General features: G+C 39.1%; 1 long non-coding RNA gene across 1 annotated transcript; it reads left to right on the top strand.

The window, feature by feature from the left end:
* The first annotated feature begins 942 nt into the window (after positions 1–942).
* Positions 943–2,354, top strand: LOC139434113 (uncharacterized). Its single transcript, XR_011643542.1, has 3 exons — positions 943–960; positions 1,786–1,872; positions 2,228–2,354. It is a non-coding gene; the product is annotated as an uncharacterized lncRNA (long non-coding RNA).
* The last annotated feature ends 18,877 nt before the right edge of the window (positions 2,355–21,231 follow it).

Genomic DNA, 21,231 nt, shown 5'->3' on the forward strand with positions numbered 1-21,231 from the left:
CAGAACTTCCAAGAAGTCTACTTTCAGCTTTTTTCGGTGAGTAAAATGATAATATTATACATGTTAACCCCGTTAGCAGGTGTTTGTGTGCTTGTTAGCTTAGCTTGTTATGCAGCTTATTAGCCAGCTAAGGACGTAACCCTTTATACATGTGTATATATATATATATACAGTTTAGTTTATGATTCAGCCTTCGGTAAGACTTTTATAGTCTATGGCTATGACGCCCATAATGCTAAATGGGAGCAAATGTTAAAAGGGGACCCAATTATCCCAGTGGTGGCCGCCGGAGTCCGCCGCCGAAGCTAACCGGAGCCGTAGCTAGCCCTTTGCGGCTCTGTTAGCTTCGGCCAGCGGCGGAGCCCGGCATTATAACTGGAGATCAAGGAATGCAGTGAAACGCGGAATTGGTTCGCCTGCAGCCCGCTATAGTGTTAGCTAAAGAAATGATGTTGAACAAGGCTTATTAAGCTGAACATCGCCACAATTGTTCTGCTATGTATCGCTACTTATTTTATTTTCTTAACGTGTGAATGACAAGCATTAAGAATAACAACAAATAGCTATTTATCTTGCATATTATCTCGTTTGATTATGAATGTAACGTTTATATAGTGGAACTACACTGTTTTATCAAAACCAAAGTGCCACGCAGTAACTTGGGAGGCCCATGCATGTATTTCAGCAGGAAATGTGCAACCTAGATTACATTTACCAACACAGACTATATAGAAATATTTGTAAAAGTTGTTCATGCGTTATTAAGTGAATATGGCATTAACCCTCCTGTTGTCTTTGGGTCGGTTTTAATGTATTTTTGAATAAAGGTTTCCTTTAGGTGATCCAGACAGGCTGGACCAGTGGGTGCTGAACATCCGGAGGAATAAATGGACCCCCAACGTTTCTTCTCGCCTGTGCAGTGAACACTTTGAGAGTCATCCCTTCAGCACGGACTCATGGGTACAGATCCTTTTTTTTTTTTTTTAAATAACTTGGTTCCATTTGTGAGTGTAAATTGTTGTTACTAATTAAATACATGTTATACATCATACAATGCTAAATAATTGTTATGGCACAGCTTGCACATCAGTGATGAGTAATGTTCTTTTGATTAAAAGCCAAATTAAGATTTTGCCAGTTAAGTAATGTGATGGTTTTTGCAAACCATCACATTTCTCTTCAATTTATGCAAAGACTCTTTATCATAGATAGAGAATTGCCATTTCCCCCACCTACTCTATGTTAAAAACAGATGAATTATATTACCTTTTTTTTACATTATTTTAATAGCAACATTCATTCATCTGTTGTCATCTTATAACTTATTTATCTTAACAGCTATCACTGTAAAAAAAAAATGATTTAATTTAAGTTTACTATACAATATTTATCTTTACATTCTGTTCTTGCATATGTCTTATTATATTTACGTGTATATAGATTTCTGCCTGCACTAATTTATTATTCTTAATTTAATTTTGAATTTATTTTATTGTTTTATGTCTTATATAACTATGTTGCATTATTGGAGGAGCTCGGGACAGATGATTTGCATTGCCATTCCTACACTGTAGCCTACTGTATGTGCTATGACATAAATCCTTTGAATCTGAATCTTGGAAACACGTAATTGTTGAATAGATTAACTGCATAGTTAACATGTTGGCCCTCTATTGTCTTTTATAATGCACTCTTACATTTAAAACAACATTATTCAAAAGAAAGTTGAATATCTACAGACCTCAAAAAGTTATTTTATGTGTTTTTGTTTATTATTTTTATTAGGGAAGGAGATGCCTGAAAAACACTGCAGTGCCCACCATTTTCTATTTCACCAATGGCAAAGAACAACAGCCTAGAAGGAAAAGCAGGGTGAGTAACAATGACGAGGTAAGTGACACTCCTAGTCCGACTGTTAACAGCAATGAGGAGGTTGCAGATGTCAACCATGGTAGTGGTCTTGCTGCTGATCAGAGCAATATCATTATGATACAAGGCACACCTGAAGAAGCCTTTGTTGTTCCACATGTGGAGCATAATGACATTTCAACAGTCAATGCTTGTGAGGAGGAGGTTGGTTTGGGTAGCAGCAGCCAACAAACAAAACACATTGGAAAGCAGGCAGACTCCGCCTCTGTTCACTCTTACACTTGGGCTTTAAACTAAGACAGGTCATACTGAATAGTTTGTGCACACATTTCTAACATGTGATCTTTCTTTCATGTAGGACGCTTGAGGGAAGTTGCAACGCCTCGGCCAATGGGATGTCTTCTCCACGTGAAAGAGATTGAAGGCATAATTTATAACTTGAGACAATTTTCCAAAAGTTATGACTTGTATTGGCTTAGATAGTAATGGATTACATCTAACACGAATCAAGATCGTATAGAAAAAAATTAAAGTGTAATCCTTAGTTACATAGGAAAAGATGTAATCGGATTAGTTTTACTTTTTTTAATAATAGGGAAACTCAGGATTACAATCTTATTCAAAACCTAAAAAGAGCATATATATGTAAAATGATCAAATTGTATCTCTTCTCTGGAAGCGGTACTGTTCTGTAGGCTAATACTAATACTAATTGTGAATCTATACACCTGCCTGAATCTGCTTTATGGTATTATATTATACATTTTAAGTAAAAAAATCATATTAATATTTCTTCTCTCCTGTGTTTATTTGCATTGTATTTGATATTGAGGTAATCCAAAACAAAAATAAAGTTATCACGTTACATTACTTTTATATCTTGATACTCACATTAAGTTACTGGTTGTGTTTTTGGCAAGTAGCCCTCCCAACCCTGTACATAAGTTATATCATTTTAATTACTGATACAGTTGTTGCACATATTTAATTTATTTTCTAGTGTACTTAAGTCATACAATGATTCGAAACCTTTACTTTTCATAAAATGCAAGATGTAACTTTCAATGTGGCTTTATCACATTTTCAATGTAAATAGATCTGATTAAATAAAGAGTAAAAGCACAATCTTAAATGTTGACATTTATCATTTTCCTATGCTTATTGTTAATGTAGTGGTGTTATAAACAAAATGTTGTCCTAAAGGAAATTAAGATGTTTTTTATTTGTTGACAAAAAATTTAAAATTGATGCTCACAACATGTGGGAACATTTATGGAGAAAAATGTTTCTATTGTAAAACAAATATTTATCTGCATACTGAACAACACTCTCTAAAAGGTATTCTCTTCTGTGACGTTACGACCCTGTAGGGATTGCGGGTATTGCACTTCATAATTACATCCTATGGTATGCTTCTGACATATTTTATGCCAAAATACATGGGATTAGAGGAGACCTTCTTGTTGTTTGCATTGTCACTGATAAATGACAGCGTAGTATTCATTGTCAAGATTTTGTGTTTTTAAACTTGGGACTCTTTTCAGACTGCTCCGGCTTGGGAAAAGATTTGAGCCTTAATGTGTAATGTTTTCTGTATTGTATGGTAAGCTTATCCTTTCATTTGATAGTCCCATTTGGATGTGATGGCTAACATTTTCAGTAAGCAGTAGACAAAAGAAGTGAAAATATGAATGTAATTTATTTTCAATATTTACATAAATACATAATTATTTTAACAAATAAAATAACAAAAAACATCATAACAAATACAAAATAAAAGGTTTGACAGACAGCCATGCCCAGCATGGGCCTGGAGAGCTGCAGAGTCCATTGGGGGAAGTGGGAAGAGGAAGAACAGCCATGTTAACAGTGTTATGGCTACAGATGTAATATCTAACTCAACATTAGCCATGACAGTCTGGGCTTAGCAAGGGCCTTAGAATACATACTCTAAAGGCCAAATCCAAAAACAGTGATACTGACATTTTAGCAGTTCACAGTCTTTGGAGGTGGTCTTTCAGGCAATTGGCTAGTGACTTAAAAAAAATATCATTTCCCCAAGGGGTGAAATGAACTCCATCTCGCAAAAACAGCCCAGGACTGTCATGTCTAATGTTGGAGTGGTCAACAATGGCACCATTTAGGCTATGAACAAAAGTAGCCATAAAACTGTTAACAAACTTCCGGGCCTTGTCAATATTGACAGGATTTGCACCAGCCCTCCACCGGCACCTCTGGGAGAGCATGATCTTCAAGCCAGGGTGCCGATGGTGAAGCTGGTCCAGGTCCTCCTTCATCTGGTTCAGCAACTGAACACTGGGCACATCCCCCAAGTCATTGCCGCCACAGTGGATGAGGAGGACATCCGGGACTGCTCTTCCTCGCAGGGAGTAGGAAAAGAAAGGGAGGACACCTCTCCAGCGCAGTCCACCCCAACCGAACCAGCACACCCTCAGGTCGAGGCCAAGGTTGCTGTTGATGGTCTCTGTAGCTCTCTGGGCTCCACGCCAGACATAGCTGTCTCCGATTATCCATAGAGTCACTATGGGAGGAAAATAAATGACAGTAACAAATGCTTCAGATAATGAGGAATATCAAATAAAGGGTTGCTCATTTTGTTCCTTTGACAATAACATACAAAATAACTATGAAATCACACCTGTATGGTTAAAAGTAACAAGAGAGCAAAACCTCAAAAAACAGATTAACAGCACACAGTTTATATATATATATATATATATATATATGTATATACTGTGTGCTGTTTATCTACAATTGTGCACACATGTATATGTATAGTATGTTTGTGTGTAATGTCAACCATCTGAAGTCCTGTAAAGTAAGCCAGGACCATCAACTTACAGGTTGTGCAGTTTAATCAATATAAAAGCACCTTTCTTTTTCTACAGTCATATTTCATTAATCACATTTAATTCACGCAACACTGGCCATATCTCTGCTAGTTTACAAAGTTTAGTTACAAATGACATTTATATTTGAAAAACGGTGAAGCACTTAAAAAACAATTGTATAGTGTAGGTTCAAGAACATTTAAATCAAAAGGACAAGTTTTGTAAAGTTACAGGGTATCTTACCTTCAGAATATGCCGGGAACGAGGAGCAGTGACCGCAAGCTGGGTTGTTAGCATAGGTTGTTAGCTTAATACTGAGAGCATGTTAGCTTAGCTTCTTAGCCTGAGCTAGGTCTGGAACGTCACGCTCGGTGGCAGCAGGTCCCGCCCTGTCCCACCTCGGCTCCGCCTCAGCACCGCCTCTTTGCCCTTATTTGGAGCAGGCGGGAGAAGGCGGGAGTTAGACTCTGACGTCACTGTCGAGCCGTTAGTGGCCGACTCCGCCTACTAAGGGCTTCACGGCAACTCTGCAGAATCCTATGGGTGACGTCACGGACCCTACGTCCATTTATATATACAGTCTATGATTCGGACCCAAGCACTGAAGGAATGAGGTATTTGCGGTCTACAATGACAGAGAAGAGACTGTCAGTTTGGCTGTACTCAGCATTGAATCAAAACGCACTAAAGCTGTTGATCTTAATACGTTTGTGAGGCATTTTGCTGAACAAGATGGTAATCGCCGCATTCAGCTGTAATAGACATGTCAACTTGATGCTCTGCTTACGGATGAGCATACAAAACTATTAAGATGATGACCTTACGTGTGTAAATATTTTTTTTCTTTGAGGGGGTCTGCCCCAAAAAACTGTTTTAAGTCCTGAGAAAGTAAAATAAGACAGTGTGTAAAAATACACTGCCCAGCCAAAAAGAAGTAACCACTTTGATTTAACTAGGTTAGTAGGTAAGGACATTCCACTGGATAATAACTGAAGTATAAAAGAATGCATGACTGAAGTGATGGAGGCCATGTTGAAGGCAAACAAAAAGAGGAAATAACAGGTAAAATCAAGCAAATCCCTCTCTCAGATTCCACAGCAACCAGAAGAACATAAATACTTGCTGGTGATTTGATTAATCAGCTTTGTGATGGAATAAAAAATGCACAGTGCATTTCCTTAGCTGTGGGTGAGTCCACTGACACTGCTGACAATGCTCAGTTGCTGGTGTTTGTGAGTTTTTATGATGAGGCAAAGGGGGAGTTTGTTGAAGATGTGTTGGGCCTGACGAACCTCAGTGGACACAGAAGGACGCAATTAATGTATAAAGCAATAATGGGAATGCTGAATGAAAAAGAGTGCAGCTGCCTTTATTCATAACTGTGCAGCTCTTACACTGCGACTCTGAGGGGTCAAGCACAGACACCATAACAATGAAAACTGCTGCATACAGATTATTTTTGTTTTTTCAACCTCGTGTTAAGAATCTTGTTGCAATTGTTTAAAAGTTTGAATGACCGTAATAAACGGACCTTTGTCTTATTGAAACATTTATTTTGGACCTTTAAGATTTGTATTTGAGTACCCCTGGCATACAGCATCTCTGTAAACTACGTGTATTCACTCTCTCCACTAAACGGCTCGTTGCAGCTCTTGCCCCCCCTCCCTGTGAGCCCAGTGTGCTCCGATTGACCAATCCACGGACTTCCTCACACACACACTCATGCCCCTTTCACACCAGCGCCTTTTCAGCTCCGGCTCGGAGCTAGAGCCTGAAAAGCGCCGGGTTTTCCAGTTCACACCGGAGCTGCGCCGGCTCTTAGCTCCGGAATCCGCTTCATTTCCAGCTCCAAAAAATTGTCGGTCCAGAGGCAAGAGCTTTGGAGCTAAGAGGTGACGTCGCTTACGTCTCTCTTACGTCGAGGCGTGCAGGAAACTAAACCCACCTCCCATGGGTCGACTGTTATGCCTGCCTACAAGCAGTAGTGCCTATAAACACACTTTATAAAGTCAGGCAACACTAACCAGGCTTCGTGTGATTCTGTTTATTTGTGCCTTACTTTGACCATCCGTTCGCTGTTATCGATCATTGTGGAGAGAGGCAGACGTGTTGTTTTGTATTATTGCAGCTATCGGATGCAAGTAGTCAGTTTAGCTTCGGTTGCTATGCTAACATCACCCGTTTTATACCAGAGAAACTTTCATAACAGCGTTGTGATACCAAACAGTGTCAATTCAGACTGACACACATTCACTTAGGCTAAGGGGAAGTGGGGATATGCATCAGCTGCTTGTGTGAGTCGGACAGTGAATACTTTAGAGCGGCCGCTGCAGTGTGAGCTAACCGGGAGCTAACGGGAGAATAAACTCCTGTGGAAGAGCAGCACTGCAGCGGTCGGTAAATGCTGCAGAAACACATTAATAAACAATGAACCACGGCACTCTGGAGAAAAGTATAAGGTTGGAGAAGTCGTTATTCAATTTCGTGTGATTAAAAGCAACACGATCATCGACCCGACGCAGTTGTTGTTGTTGTTGTGAGCGCCGTAATGGCTGCCGTTGGGTTGCAAATCAGCGATGTAAACGGTGACGTCATGACGCAGCAAGGGCAGCTCTGGGGCGCCAGTGGGCGGTGTGCACAGAGCGGGAGCTGAAAAGGGAAACCGGAGCTGAACCAGAAAAGCTCCCGCTCGGAGCTAGAAACTGAAAAGCGCTGGTGTGAAAGCCGCATCTATGTAGGCAGCTCTGCTGATTTCTCCTCCCTGCTGCAGGCTGATAACAGTTGGGATCGCGGCGAAATTCTCTCTCTGCAGACCCATTCTCACAGCGTTTATCAACCTTTTTCTTACTCAATATCAAGCCACACTTATTGTTCGCTAAACAAGGAAATCACACCTCCACGGAGCTCAGCGCGATTCACAACGTCCGATTGTTTCACGTTGTGAATCGCGCTAAATTCCGTGGAGGTGTGACTTCCTTGTTTAGCGATACACAGCCAAACTCACCCTGAGCACACACAAAGTCACAGCCGAAGTAAAAACAATAAGTGTGGCTTGATATTGAGTAAGAAAAAGGTTGATAAACGATGTGTGAATGGGTCTGCAGAGAGAATGTTGCCGCGATCCCAACGGTCTGTTATCAGCCTGCAGCAGGGAGGAGAAATCAGCTGAGCTGCCTGCAGCACTGAGTGTGTGAGGAAGTCCGTGGATTGGTCAATTTGGACCAATCAGCAGAAGAAGACGTAGCACGGTGAAGCCACGTCACACGGGGCAGGAAGTAAACAATGGAAACTGAGAAATCTCCAACGAGGCGTTTTGGGGAGGTCTTCTCTGTGTTAGAGTTTACTCGCTACAGGGTGTACTTTGAGGGTTTTGACATAAAAAGCTTCATAACACACAAGGGGACGGGCAATAACTGGAAAAGCATGACATGGGACCTTTAAAACAAAACATCACGCTCCTATGTGATTGTTGAACATACCGTTTCAAAACTATGGTGATAAATATGCTGCAATGAAATCCTCTGCTGTAATGGGAAAGCATTTCACAAAACATTGGAATCTGCCTGCAGTGATTGGCTACCGCTCGGCCACAAAAGCTTCAGTGAGACCGGCCACTGATGTTAGGTGAGAAGACCTGGCTCTCAGTCAGCATTTTAGTAAATCCTTATTCCGGTTGGATGGGGTTCATGTCAGGCCTCTGTGTGGGCAATTCATGTTCCTCCACACCAATTTGGGAGCCATGCTTTGTGCATGAGGGTATTGTCACACACACAAGGGATGTCACAATAGCAGAAATTGGGGGAGCTCCAAGATTCTGATACCAATTTGATACCACTGTAAAAAGAAGACAATACCTCATATATACTACAGAAAATACTAATTTATTACTTTTTTGCATATTTTTGTTGGTTAGGAAGTAAAATCGAACATCATTTCCTTGCTAATAACCATTTTATCAATTAAAAAAAATCTCCTTTAAAAGAAACCGGAACCCTATAATTTACCCTCGCCCAATTGATGTTTTTACTGATCTTGAATGCACTATTTTGCAACTCTGTGGAACTGCTCACTGGCTGCTTACAGCTGAACTCTACACAGATTTGTTGTGTATATTGTAGCATTATCAGGAAAATAAATCTGAGATAACAATGAGTGCACTGGACCCCAAAATCATTTTCTATGGACTGTGGGAGGGCTTTTTCTCCTGCCCAAAGGTACTTTCTGCTTTGTAGTAAAATGAGTACTGTTGTGTTTTCAGAATATTGCCATCGACTTGGAACCTAAGTCACGGTTAGCGTGCGTTCCTAATGAACACATTGTCAAAAGGAAAAATGCCTCCTGTCATGTTTAAGGCACACTTCTGTCCAGAATATCATCATCATGTATCATACTGTAAATGCAACTGAGTTGCCTTCCCAAAACATAAGCGTATCCTAACAATGACATATCACCAGTTCTACAGCATCAGTAAAGTGGTAAAACGCATGGACCTGTTCTGTAAGTCATAACAGTAAAAGGCATAGCTGACATTCCCTGAAAGTATAAAAACATCACATGTGAAAATAATGGTTTTCAAGTAAAGATGGATGACAAGAAGAGCCCATAAGGTTCAGCCAATCAAAGCATCTTACACACTCTGTTGGATACTCTTATGGGGTCATGAGGTTAATGAGTTTGTGCTTTGTCAAATCAGATTTATTATCTGAGCATGGATTAATTTGTCAGTATTGTGTGGTCCATTAAAGCACCAGCAAGCAAAGCCTTAATTAGAAGAACGGTAATTGCAGTGATTACGTTGGGAATGGGCGGACGAGCAGAACTCGCCACCAAGGTCTGGGAGTGATGCAAATTAATCGTTATGAAAAGCCACACACTGCAACAGTACATGGAGCCTCACAACTCTTTCTCTAAGATGCGATTTCCTTAATCTCTTTTAAGAGCCTGGGCAAAATGAGTGATTGCTCAAGTGTTGTTCACAAAGATAACATTCTGTGTTGAAAATTGCAACAAATTAAATTATTCCTACTGAGGGAGTATTGTGTTGAAAGACTGGAAGCGAGTGCAGCTAGAACCAAAACACAGTCGGCTCTGTAGTCAGCGCAAGTGTTTATTTGTCTGTGACACTGATATGCATACGCAATCGGATGAAAGACGGGTAGACTGCTTTTGGACTGGAGGGTAGAGCTGAGATGCAGATGCCAGAAGCATGATACATTATCTCAACCTCTGTTCAACGTTGTCTCCTGGTGGGCTGTTTTTACACATGATAATGTTTCTATTCCCCAAAATTGTGCGGGGGAAGCTGAAAACACAAGCTTTGGTGCTGTTGTTAAGCTGCTCTGTTTTTCTAATCTACATTTAGATGGTTTTCATACAGCATCAGATGGATTCTGCAAAGGTAATGGCTTCTACTTAGGGAGACCGTAAGGTTACACCTGGTTGGAATAATGCATCTGGATCAGGAAAAAAAAGTTAAGAACTGGACAGGGTCCAATTATATACAGACAATGAGGTGTGGATTTTTACACACATGTTTTGTTGTGTAGTCAGGTAATTTTCAAAAGTAGCAAGGACTGGAGGAATAATTACAAAGGCCAAAGTCTCTCTTCATACAAATATCATGTGTGTATTAAAGCAGCAATTCTAAAAACAATTGCCACTAAGGGACACAGCGTTATTTTGTTTTTACTATTGTTGATACTCTTTTACAATGTAATTATATAATCAAAAACAAAACATTCAAACAGGGCTATAATGTTGTTGTATTACAAATGAGTAGGTGTTCTATCTACAGGAGAAACAGTAATGTTAACACCAGAAACAATCAATTAATCTATAAATATTATTATATGTCCTTTCTCCTTTCCTCTGCTGATATGACTGCTGGTTCTGTTAGTTTGCAAGTTTCACTTTCAAAATTACACATGTATTACCTCCATTGATACTAATAACAAATATTAGTGGGGATACCCTTAAAGCATAACAAAGTTAAGTTATGCATCAAGCTGCATAAATACAATTTTTCAACTGCAGCCCTCTGAATCAGAATCAAATTGGATTGAGATGCCTTGATATTTCCACCCCATAGCTAACCATGTTATTTCACCGACACTCAGCTGCCTTTTTAGTCATGTCTCCAAGATAACATTTTCACAGAGAAAAGCCGTATTTCTCACTTTTCATGCGTGGAACTTGTGTGGAATATCTTTCATCTCATTCACACTTCCCTTGGGTAAGGCACTGGCTGTCATATGTCCGAGACACAAATGTGTGATAATCTACAGCCAACAACCTGACCAAGCTGGATCCTTCTCTTCATTTTGAAATGAGAGCAGCTAGTTTTTAGCTTGATTCCCAGCCTTGTGCAGGATACATATTGATTCACGCCTTGTGAAGTCATCCATCTTTCACCAACGGGGTATGCTTCCCAGCTCGCTGATCTATTTAAGCAGTTGATGGCTATCACATGAGATCTAAGAAATCGATTGTGGACAGCGTTATGGAATTTAATTCATGGCTTTGAGCACAGCCAACAGTTAGCTATAATTAAGCGGGCTTATTTGCAGATTGAAAGCTGGTGTGCTCACGATCCCCTGAGATAAACAGAGATGGATGTGTGTAGGTGGTGGGGGTGGATGGTGCACACGGAGGTCCGATTTTCCCTCAGTGGAAAACATGTCAGTAACATTTAATTGACAGGATGCATATTTTTGTGCAGCAGTTGCTTTCCTTACGTACGTTCTACCTGTATCAGTGGAAACTAATTGTAGTTTTTAACCTTTGGAGTGATGACATGATGTCACTTTGATATTCTAAACCTTTTTAGGTGGCTAGCTATGGATGATGGTTAATTAAAGCTGCTTTGTGAAGTGTTTGTGGTATAGAAACTCATTCTGGCGTGAACTTTCAGATTTTAGCCTTTGCGGACCATTAACATGTACAAAAACCTATATAACACACAGGAAATGGTAAACTATAAGCATAAAAGGGCCCCTTTAAGAGTTAGGGGCCTGTTTTCCCTACAATTATTGTATTGTTATAAATGAACCACGTTACAAGTATTGATCTTTTTCTTCACAAGGTGAATATGTTAGCAAACAAATGTGGCTCTTTAGCTTCAAGCATTGCGCCATATGTTCAGTAGCTAGTTCCTATTTTTAATCTGTCTGCCGTTTGGTGCTGCGTAGGTGTATGCTACCCACTCAGCACTAAACCACACACAGACAAAACAAGCAACTAGCTGGGATTATCCAACCCAGTCTCATAAAAAAACGTGTAATAACTACGTTGGTCCACAACGTAGGACGTAGTATTTCTACAAAAACGCCTCTGAAATTGTAGGATCCCTACGTTTTTTTTCACCATTCATTCCAATGGCTGGCGTCTATGTCACGTGATCTTCACATTTCTCCCTGCAGAAAAGAAAAACATTGCCGAACTTCGTTTTATTCTCGGTGGAAAATGCCTATTTTAAGGTTAGTTTGGCGATTAAAATGCCTTTTGATCTCATTTGATGCGAGAAATATGAGTTGTTATTTCAGATTATGTGTGCAGTGGATGTACATGATCTTTAGTTTGCTAGTTATTACGAAGATTACAAGAAATTGTGTCTATACAACGTTTTCATTGTTACCAAGGTGGTTGCTAGGGACGCTGCTATCAATATTGTAACTGTTTAATGGTGTTATCTTTATTGCTACCCCCTTCCCCGTCAATGTATAGTGTTGGTCCACAGCGCAAACGTATTAGTTTAACAAAATCCGCAACTAAAATTGTGGCATAGTGTGGTGCCGAGAGATGGGAGTCGGAGGCGGGGTATCAAAGGTTCAAGCTAGACTTTTATTTAGCATCTCAAAACACATGTAAACAGCTTCATGCCCGGGAAGCGAAGACCGGCGGAGACAGGAAGTCCGGCTCACTAAAATGTCCGTGCAGAACAATACCCTAACCCATAGATCAGTGGGTGAATGTCAATCACCACAATAGATACGTTATTTTCCCCTGTGCAATTCTCAATTTACTCAACAATAACACATAATTATCCTTGTGTTTATTTATTTGTTTGATTAATAAACACAAGTTGGAGTCCGTCAGGACCGAGGGTCGGAGCAGCTCATTTGCTTTACAGAATATTACACCCGGAAGTAAGTATTCTCTCCGCTTCGCTTGACAAACCCTGTGATAGTCCTCAAGCTCTGTGATTGGAGAGTGTGCAGAGCGTCGAACAGCACTTGAAATGGGATGGAACCACGGCAGACTGTCCAAAACTGGATTTGAACGCGTCCCCCCCTCCCCCACCCTGTCCCCAGAACTACACATGCTGGCTATTGTGTTTCGCAACATGTTCTCTATCTATGGCACGTCTCTACTGGGAATTGTAGTTTTAAAAGACGTTTTCATATTTCCCATAATAAGAAGTTGCCAGTATTAAACTGTGTACATCCCTGGAGGTTTAGGGGATAGGAAACACTCAAATGTAAAACATATAATTAATAAATGGGTGAACATTTCTTGTGCCCATAATGGGCAGCATTAATATACACCCACACGACAGCTAAGGTCAGAAGAGCTTTATTTAACAGCTGGTCTTATGTTTGTGACCCCTCCTGTTGTTCATTGATGAGCCTGAAACATGCACTTGTCAAGGTTCAGAGGCAAATTTTGCAAATATGGCATAGCCATCAATCATCTTAAGATAAGATGTACTTTATTGATCCCAAGTTGGAAACATTTGCGTTACATCAGCATGTGTATAGTTGTAAATATGCAGTGGTGTTTATTTGTAAATCATTTAGTATAATCACACAAATTCTGTGTTTTATATTTAATAATTCTGTGTTCTTTATTTATTGATTGTTCAATACCTGACAAGGCCGGAGATGAAAAACTTGGGTCACAGGTTCCTCAACAGTGCATCACAAGACATCTTTCAATATTTGTGTACCTCCACCATTAAATTGTCATATTCTGCACATTTCTTATACTATCTACATACATCTTATAAGAGTATAATACATATGTATAATATCAGTTAAAATAAGTGCTTCAACATAGTTAACATTGCTGGAGGTATACACAAAGTTTTACATTCATTGCATAACTACACCGTTTGTGAATATGATGTCAATGATGATGTCAATAAACCTTAGAACATCTTGAAATCTTGAAAGGGATGTGCAAAATAGTCATTATATACAGTCTTTAATTAACTATTAGTAGAGAATAACGAGTAATGAACATACTTTATAGGGATTCTATTAATATCTAATAATAAAAATAATGAAATTCAATAACATGCTTTAACCACTAGGTGTCCCTTTATATCAGCTGTGCACCTTTATGGTATAAATACAGCCTCTCTACCAATTGGATCAAATATAAAAGTCAGCCGAATTAGTGTTGATACTGCAAGGAGATGTATTGTGTGAAAATAAATATAAGATGTTGTTTAATTGTTGATATATTTATGATCCACGTCACGTTTCCAGTGTTGGCGGCAGTTCCTCATGTTTGTCTAGAAGTCTTCTCATCAGGGCTCTATAAATACAGAACTACGGCAGATAGGTAATATTTAATGCAGCCGAACCGTGTATTACAATGCCGTTATGTGATGACTTTCAAAGAGAAAAGCAAGCACACTTGGAATAAAGTGTTTTCGGTCTGTTTCCGGTATTTGTTAATGACGATGTGATGTGAGATGTGAGACTGGAATTGCACAGGGGAAACTAACGTTTCTGCACCATTTTAGATGCGGATTTGGTTAAACTAATACGTTTGCGCTGTGGAACAACACTATACTTTGACGGGGAATGGGGTAGCAATAAAGATAACACCATTAAACAGTTACACAACATAACAGAAATAATATCGATAGCAGCGTCCCTAGCAACCACCTTGGTAACAATGAAAACGTTGTATTGACACCATTTCCTGAAGTAATCTTCGTAATAACTAGCAAACTAAAGATCATGTACATCCACTGTACACATAATCTGAAATAACAACTCATATTTCTCGCATCAAATGACATCAAAACGCATTTTAATGGCCAAAGTAACTTTAAATAGGCATTTTCCACCGAGAATAAAATGAAGTTCGGCCATGTTTTTTTTTTCTGCAGGGAGAAATGTGAAGATAATGTGACATAGACGCCAGCCATTGGAATGAATGGTGAAAAAAAACGTGGGGATCTTACAATTTCAGAGGCGTTTTTGTAGAAATACTACGTCCTACGTTGTGGACCAACGTAGTTATTACACGTTTTTTTGTGAGACTGGCTTGGATTATCAGAGCTGAACACAAACAGGAAAGTTATTGGCCTCGAAACCGAAGCATAAAACACACTAAAACCTGTAAAACCAATGATAACTGCATATACAGCTCTGCAAAAAATTAAGAGACCACTGCAGCATTATCAGTTTCTCTTGTTGTACTATTTATAAAATGAATGTTTTTATTAAATGTTACTCTATAAACTACTGACAACATTTCTCTGTGTTGGAATTCAACCGAAACTGGAATGGAATGGCTGCTGATGCTATACATAGCAGATTTAAGAACAATTTTAAGCTGTCTCTTCATTTTTACCTGAGCTGAGTGGTATTATAAGTTCGAAAGATATGTTGCACATACCGTTTTTTCGGTCTCAATGTTAACATGTTGATATTTGCGGCTTCACAACATCTAAGTGTCCAAATGGCACTAAACCAAAGTGCCTGAGTACAACCAAAACTGTTATGGCTTAGAAATCCCTTCTAATGCACCTCTGCATAGTCAAGCTATGGTGCCACACACAATGTCCCTCTCGAGCCCAGTGGAGGCTGCTGAGGCCGATCCACAGGGAGCGCTCGCTGGGTTTTAGGCTTGAATGGAAGAGCGCTCCAGAACACATGATTAAACATTTGGTTTTGGTGATTAGCTGCTACAAAGTTTAGTTGTAGAATAGCCATTAGTTATAGTCAAGAAGGTTGACCAAAGCCACTGTCCAGCACTGGATGATTGATTTTTCTTTTCTGCATTTCATTCAGAAACCATGACTGTTTGTAATCACACTGACTGCAGTAATGCAGCAAATTCAAAAGCACATATCCTTTAGATCAGAGGTGCCCAGTACGTCGACCGCGGTCGACCGGGCAATTCATAATAAAAAAAAAATCCAGCTCCGTTAAAATAGACAAAACAGGTTTTGATCCCTCCTCCCTTGGCCTCCCTGCCACTTAATTCAGGAGTTTACTTGATTGACAGAAAAAGCGACCTATTGCTTTCCAGTCTGTTAACCCAGAATGCAAAGCGATACAAAATCAGTCAAGTGCTGGGAAAACTCAAATTAAGTTAAAGAGACAAACAAGAGACAAACAACAAAATGAGTGCGGGACCGAGCAAAAAGCTAAAGACATACCACTTCCACCCAGAATGTGAGGAAGAATTTTTTTTTGTGATGTCACATTCAAAGGTTATTATGTGTAAAGCAAGCGTCGCTCTGCCAAAGAAAGGTAACGTGGAGAGGCATTATCGGAGTGTTCACAAGGCATATGACAGCGACTTCCCTCCGAGTAGCGAGTTGAGAAAGAGAAAGGTCATGTATTATTGCTACACAAATATTATCTTGCAGTCTTAGTGTCGCCAACTCGTTTCTAATATGCAAAAAGACAAACAAATGCGTCTATGGTCAGTGTATTTTCGACCTTTCCAATCCAGACGAGATCTCTCTCCCCCGTCTGTGTGCGAGGGGGCGGGACAGTTTACACACGTGGCTGCTACATGCAGCAACACATGGCGGGGATGGCGGAGAGAAGCGCTCCAAGGTGTGGTTAAATGTTACCCGTCTTGAGGTGGACAATGCTCCTTGCCAAGAGTGTTTAGCATGTAAGGGCGGTAACACGAGCAATTTGTCTAAACATTTATCAAAAGTGCACCACATTCAGACGGAGGAATGCACCGGGCTCCACTGTCTTTCTAGTAGCTCTGTAGCCCCATCCACGAGGAACGTTTCCACGTCAGGTCTTATGTATGCTAGCAGCAACACACGGAGTTAACTCAATTATACAAACATGGGTTACTGATTAGAGGTAACAGAGTTACTCTTTATTTTGTTAAAGTTTCAGCTATTCTGTTTATAGTTCTGTCATCAGATTATTTAATACGATTTGTTAAAACATTGTTGTTTCTTTTGATGTGAAATATTATTTATTTAATTTAAATAAAAAGCAATGTTAATCTAATTTAATAATATATGTATTTTTGAATCAAGTATTCATCTTTATTGTCTTCATTGTTAGTTTCCACATGCCTAAAACAACTTCAAGCTAAATCTAAAAGTTGATGGCTAAATAAGAGCGCTTGAGAAATTGTGCAAGGCATAATGTAATAGTCCGAATAGTCGATTAATCGTTTCATTAATCGATAGATTCATCGATTATCAAATTAGTCGTTTGTTGCAGCCCTATTGTAGTTATCCCATGTATAAATAAAACGTGTTATTCAGCAACCCTTGCAATTTCGGATTTTATTTTTGGTTGGTAGACCTCGGTGAGCTGGTCATTTCAAAAGTAGCTCACCAGCCAAAAAAGTGTGGGCACCCCTGCTTTAGATACACTTGCTTACAGGGCAGGGTAAAAAAGAAAAGTATTGTTATTATTATAACTAGGGCTGCTCGATTATGGCAAAAATCATAATCACGATTATTTTTGGTCAATATTGATACCACGATTATTAAATACGATTATTCATTGACATTTGAACAGTATGTTTTTAACAGTTGAATACCCTCAACTTTAAGTATAATTCAACTTAAAAACCAATAAAAACATTTTTTTAAATAAATATCAAAATAATAAATACGAATAAAGAAGATCAACTAATGTTTTGGATCGCACTTCCACAACCTACTAAACCAACCCACTCTCTTCAGTCAGCGTACCAATGACACAACTTTACACATTGGAAATGCGTGCAATAGATATGCAGAAGTCCGATTTTGAGTGCATATGATAGATACGCTAACCATTCCCATTGAGATCTGAGGCCGAGTTTTGCGTGCATATGATACTCCCACGTTACGTTTGTTATGAACGTATCTTAAATACGTTTATGTTCTACATATCTTTGTCATTTATTGTCTTGCTTATAATAATGATAATAGTCATTTATAAATATAATTTTAGAGCACACATTTGAAATCGAGAATCAGGCTCGATATATGGTTAAATTAAAATCAGTAGGCAAGGCTGTAATTTCGCCAGCTGTTACTCTCATGAGCGAGGCAGAAAATAATAGTTTTATCATGTCAAAAAGCTGCTGTGTCGTTTATTGCACCTCAAACATTAAAACCAATCCAGAGTTACGTGTTTCTGTACTTCCTCTAAGAAGAAAGGACAGTAACAGAAGAGCTCTGTGGCTTCAGGCTTGATCGCCGTTCAAATGACATCGTTGGTTTCCCCAAAAGTGGGCGGGGCTGTAAAGTGACGTAGATTTGACTCATCTATTATTCAAAACCATTCTATTTATTCTAACGTAAATTACATGCCAGTGTTTTATCTTTTTATTTAGAGATTTGTTTTTGCATGTTTAACTGGGAATGTTTTCATGTTGAACCGGAAGTACGTCACTTCACTTTACGTTCAAGACAATACATGGCTCAGCGAACAGAGACCCCAGGTGTGTCTACATTGGAATTACATCTTCATTACTGAAGGAAAAATACTTTACCTAATGTTTGTTAACTGGGTTTTTAATGCAGATCCTCAGCTCGCTGATTGGATGTTTTAGCCGCAATGCACGCTGGGATATGGTGTTTATAATATGTGAAATCCGAAAACATTTAAAAGAAATAAAATAATACTTTATTCCGAGTGTTCTTGCTTTTCTCTGTGGAAGTCATCACATAACGGCATTGTAATACACGGTTCGGCTGCATTAAATATTACACATCTGCCGTAGTTCTTTATTTATAGATCCCTGATGAGTCTGAAGAGACTTCTGGACAAACTTGAAGAACTGCCGCCAAAACTGAATATGTGACGTGGATCATAAATATATCAACAATTAAAGAACATCTTACAGTAGTCCAGTGGTGGTTCTACAGGGTGGCAGAAAAAGGCCTTGCCACCCCAGCTGCCACCCCATTTGGCAGATTTGTTTTGAAAGAAAAGTTGTGGCTCATCGGACATTTATGAGAGAAAATCTCTAATGTCCAAGTGCAAGTGAATGCAGCACAAGACGCGAGCCTTGAAACCCCTCCCCCGGCCCTGGCGCGAGCTTGGAAATGGCTTAGCCCCACCTTAGCCCCACCATGAAAAATGATGTTAAAGTAAGCAAAATAAAGTCTGCCAACTCGCACAGAGTAAATTGCACAGACAGCAGCTAGTAAGATTGATTTCAGTAGCCACTTGCCTGGAAATACCGAAGACTAGAAACGGTTTTGAAAACTTTTGTCACGTAGTGATCTTCTTCTCAATAGAACATCTTTGATAATGTCTTCTGGCCAATCAGAATCAAGATAACGGCGTGGTGTTGTTGCAGGAAGTCCCGACAGAGAATAATTTTGCTGTAATACATCTCTATATACATCGATACAACATTACATGTTGATAGAAATCAACACGTAATGAAATAAGACCCCCATTTTGACACACAGAACAATGGGGGCTATCCACCCTTATCCACAATGTAAAGTAATTCACACAGCCTCTTCCCTCTTCTCTCTGTGAGGAGCAGCAGGTTCAGCTCTCAGAACAAAGTAACAACAAACTAAAATGGCATTCATTTTTTTAAATATATCGTGTAGTAATAGATTTATTTATTTTTCTTCTCAAGAGAGTACCAGAATGTGTGTTTTATGTTAGTATTTCCAAAATTCTCCTGGGGGAGAATCCCCCCAGACCCCACTGCAGGGGTTGGGTTTTCAGCATGTCAACTCTTTCACCTGTGGGGAAATTGCAGGATTGGCTCCAGGTCGCCCTTTTTATTTACTACAAGACAAATGTGCCTTTTTATTTCATACAGTTGGATTGAGACAGGGAAATAATCTAAATCTCTCGCTTGACGTTTCACTGTCAAGGGGAGCGTGTATGTAATTACATTGCAAATAATGATGACCTTACGTGTGTAAATATATTTTTCTTCTTTGTGGGGGTCTGCCCCCAAAAACTGTTTCAAGTCCTGAGAAAGTCAAATAAGACGGTGTGTAAAACTACACTGCCCAGCCAAAAACAAGTAACCACTTTGATTTAACTAGGCCAGTAGGTAAGGACTTTCCACTGGATAATAACTGCAGCGATGTTTATGTTTTAGCTGAATACACGTTTTTTTAACCCTAACTGATGCAGTTAGTCACTTCTTTAATGTTTGTTCTTTCTGATGTAAAGTCACGGTTGTAACTGTTTGCAATGAATTTGTGGGGCGCTGAACTGTTCTTTTGATTCTTTTGATTTATGATAGTAATTACTTGTCTTTCAAATTTGAAGGAGGGTGAGCAAGCATATTGAGGAACATTCATCATTAACTCCTCCAAAATATATAGTTTATTTAATAATAACACTGAATATGTGAGTCATAACAGTGATTGACAGCTGATAGGAATAATATGATTGTTAATATTATCATATTCATACAGACAAACATCGATGAGACAGTTAATTAATGTAGACTACTTATTGCAGCAGTCTGCATAGATTTGGTACCCCTGCTGGTCTAAGAGTGAAACAAACTCATTCAGTTATTGTTCAGTTAAAATTCATTAAATTATGTCTGCCACCTTATATATTTATATGTAAGGCTTTACTGATGTGCCACAATAATGTCACCTAATGTTATTGAGTTAAAATATCAATATTGTGGCTTTCCAAGTTAACATTGTTGATATGACTGCGATTAAATCAGCATATACTTCTGCCAGGGGACGCCACCCCTGAAATTCTCCTGTCACCCTCTTGCCACCCCATGAATATGTGTCTAGATCCGCCCCTGCAGTAGTCAGTATCAATAGTAATTCGGCTGACTTTTATATTTGATCCAATTGGTAGATAGGTTATATTTACACCATAACGATGCACAGCTGATAGAAAAGGACTTGTAGTTTTTAAAGATATTACTGATTTTCTTTGAATATAATGTACAGTAAATACTGAGTTGAGAGAATAGTCAGGGGATTTGGGTGATGGGAGACACATCTATGGAATCACAATTTCAATACCTTTCTCTCTGTGATGTTTTACAAATCAGATATTAATGTGTAGAAGTAAAACATGAGAAATAGTATAGCAAAATCCTGTAAAATTATGTAAAGACATGAATACAACTACACATCTTCAGATGTTATACATACATAAGTGTCCTCCACTAATACTACAAAGTTATTATTAGTATGCTGTGTTTACCTTGTGTGCACCGCCTAGTGGTTTAAGCACGTTATTGAATTATTTTTGTTGTATAATGTTATTTGATGAAAGAAGATACTGTAAGTGAACTCTACAATAAAACAGTTTAATGCCGGATGTACAAATATATTAAT

The sequence above is a fragment of the Pseudochaenichthys georgianus genome, chromosome 7 (assembly GCF_902827115.2).
Source record: "Pseudochaenichthys georgianus chromosome 7, fPseGeo1.2, whole genome shotgun sequence".
Lineage (NCBI taxonomy): Eukaryota > Metazoa > Chordata > Actinopteri > Perciformes > Channichthyidae > Pseudochaenichthys > Pseudochaenichthys georgianus.